The sequence below is a fragment of the Miscanthus floridulus genome, chromosome 5 (assembly GCF_019320115.1).
Source record: "Miscanthus floridulus cultivar M001 chromosome 5, ASM1932011v1, whole genome shotgun sequence".
Classification (NCBI taxonomy): Eukaryota; Viridiplantae; Streptophyta; class Magnoliopsida; order Poales; family Poaceae; genus Miscanthus; species Miscanthus floridulus.
The window spans coordinates 3,934,095-3,937,282 of NC_089584.1; the positions used below are offsets into that span (position 1 = coordinate 3,934,095).

At 53.9% G+C, this 3,188-nt stretch overlaps 1 pseudogene; it reads left to right on the forward strand.

Annotated features, from left to right (window-relative positions):
* Positions 1–368: 368 nt before the first annotated feature.
* LOC136451361 (L-ascorbate oxidase-like) lies at positions 369–2,141 on the forward strand (annotated as a pseudogene).
* The last annotated feature ends 1,047 nt before the right edge of the window (positions 2,142–3,188 follow it).

Consider the following 3,188-nt stretch of genomic DNA (forward strand, 5'->3'; position numbering starts at 1 on the left):
ACACTAATCAAATTGAACCGCGTGTTCATTATCGTTGCTGGGACTCGGCCCCTGTTGCGACGCTAGCTCTCTGTCGCGTCGCGTTTGAAGAAAACTCAGCATAACGACGGCTAACAACTTTTTCCCGCGTCGTGTGCTTTTTTGAAATGGTACACTTGAACCATTTGTCCAAATTGAGCACACGCATGCATATACACTTGCACCCGGCCGGTTCGCACCAGACCACGTATAAAGGCCCTGCGGCAGCACCCGTGCTCAACACACACGCACACACACCAAGCAATATCACCTAACTAGCTAGCTAGCTTCTTCGTCCAGTTCGTCGATCGTTCTCGATCAGTTTCTCACGAACGACGACGTACGACACAATGCCAACGCCGCGGCGGCCGCAGCGCATGCTCGCCGCCGTCCTCCTCCTGTTGTGCTCGCTGGCGGCGCTCTCCGTCTCCGCGGAGGCCAAGGTGCACCACCACACGTGGGACATCGCGTACCACTACAAGTCCCTCGACTGCGTCGAGAAGCTGGCGGTGACCATCAACGGCGAGTCCCCGGGGCCAACCATCCACGCCACGCAGGGCGACACTATCGTGGTCACCGTGCACAACAAGCTGGAGACCGAGAACACCGGCATCCACTGGCACGGCATCCGCCAGATCGGCTCGCCGTGGGCCGACGGCACCGTGGGCGTCACGCAGTGCCCCATCCTCCCCGGCGACACCTTCACCTACCGGTTCGTCGTCGACAGGCCGGGCACCTACTTCTACCACGCCCACTACGGGATGCAGCGCGTGGCCGGGCTCGACGGCATGCTCGTCGTGTCGGCGCCCGACGGCGTGGCGGAGCCGTTTACCTACGATGAGGAGCGCACCATCCTGCTCATGGACTGGTGGCACAAGAGCGTGTACGAGCAGGCCGTCGGGCCTCGCGTCCGACCCGCTCGTCTTCGTCGGCGAGCCACAGTCCCTGCTCATCAACGGCCGTGGAGTGTTCGAGCCATTCCACTGCTCGCGTGCTCCCAACGGCAGCAGCGACGCTGCCTGCAACGTCCCCCTGCTCCGCAGGATGCGCGCCGCCGCCGCTCTTCACGGCCGTGCCGGGGAAGACGTACCGCCTCCGCGTTGGCAGCCTGACGTCGCTGTCGGCGCTCAACTTCGCGATCGAGGGCCACTCCATGACGGTAGTGGAGGTCGACGGCTACTACGTGAGGCCCGTCGTCGTGGACAGCCTCTACATCTACTCCGGCGAGTCCTACTCGGTCCTGGTCAAGGCTGACCAGGACCCGTCTCGGAACTACTGGGCCGCCTCCCACGTCGTGGCCCGGGAGCGCAACACGACGAGCGCCATGGCCATCCTCAGCTACGCCGGCAACGACCCGCGGGCGCCGCCGCCGACGCCGCGGCCGGAGGGACCCGCATGGGACGACGTGACGGCCCGGGTGGAGCAGAGCAGGTCCCTCGCCGTCGCGCACCCGGACCACGTGCTGCCCGTGCCGCCGCGGCCCGACCGCGCGCTCCTCCTCCTCAACACGCAGAACCGGATCGGCGGCCACACCAAGTGGGCCATCAACGGCGTCTCCCTCGCGTTCCCTGCGACGCCGTACCTCGTATCCATGAAGCGCGGCCTGCAGGGCGCGTACGACGCGCGACCCCCGCCGGAGACGTACGACTTCAGGAGCTACGACATCGAGCGGCCGCCGCCGGCGAACGGGACAGTGGCCAGCGCCGTGTACCGGCTGGCGCTAGGGTCCGTGGTGGACTTGGTGCTGCAGAACACGGTGGCGCTCAACAAGAAGAGCGAGACGCACCCGTGGCACCTCCACGGGCACGACTTCTGGGTGCTCGCCTACGGCGACGGCAAGTTCGACCCGGAGAAGGACACGGCCAGGTTCAACCTGAGGGACCCCGTCATGAAGAACACGGTGGCGCTGCACCCCAAGGGGTGGACGGCGGTGAGGTTCGTGGCGGACAACCCCGGCGTGTGGCTGTTCCACTGCCACATCGAGGCGCACGTGTACATGGGCATGGCTGTGGTGTTCGAGGAGGGCGTGGACAAGGTCGGCCGCTTGCCCAAGTCTATCATGGGCTGTGGACGATCCAGGACCCTGCCTTGACCTAGGTAGCCAGGCGCCGTCATCACATGACAACATTTCTTCGCGACCAATTCTTTATTTGTGTACAATTTGTAATAAGCTCAATCAATTTGTTTCAATAATTTTCAAGACTGTATTTTGTACTGCTAGTACTGTTACCAAGTGATAAATAAAGCTATTCCATTTCTTTTAATTTCTCAGAGCATCTCCATGAGTCTTTCTAAAGTTTACTTTCTAAATCATCACTTAGAGAGTTATTTGAGTAAAATTCGTTTTCTATATCTTTGTATCCTCTAACAGCTTTTGCATTTCTTGTGCATACTCTAATGAATCATCTTCGTTCTACATCTGTGGTTAGTGAGAAATTCGAAACAGATGATGTCTATATTTAGAGATCCAATTAAACAGGCTATTGGATGTTATTTTTTCACCAAAGTCTCTATTCCTTTAAATTAGAAAGAATATAAAGAGTCTCTTGGAGTTGCTCTTATATAAGGTAGAATCATCACCGGCTCAAGATGCGCTAATTTTCTAACGGTACATAAGGGACACACACAAGACACATGTACCTGTGAATCCTCCTTTAAACGATGGAACGTAATTTGTGCGTTTCACATGTGCTTCTTAAATTATCCGAATTCATATCAAGTACTTCCTCTATTCCTTTTAAGTGTTGTTATGGTATTCGTGTAGGTCAAACTTTTTTAAGTTTAACTAGAGTTGCAGAAAATGTTAGTACTATTTATATCTCCAAATAAGTTTATTATTAAAAATTTTAACAATCTATCTAATGCCAATATTATGTACCATAGGTATTAATACTTTCTTATATACTACCTCCGTTTTCGTTTACTTGTTACCGAATTTTTACTGAAGCAATTTTGACCATACGTTTTTTTCTGCAAAAGATTTTTAGATACATCAAGTTTTCACATATATGATTCTTTATTGAACATACTTCATTAGTGTTATATACATTGAAGTATCTAAGATTTTTTTAGAAGGAAAAACAGATGGTCAAATTTACTACAGTAAAAAGTTGCTGACAAGTAAACACAAACGGAGGTAGTATATTGAGTATGTTTAGCTTTTCGAAAAG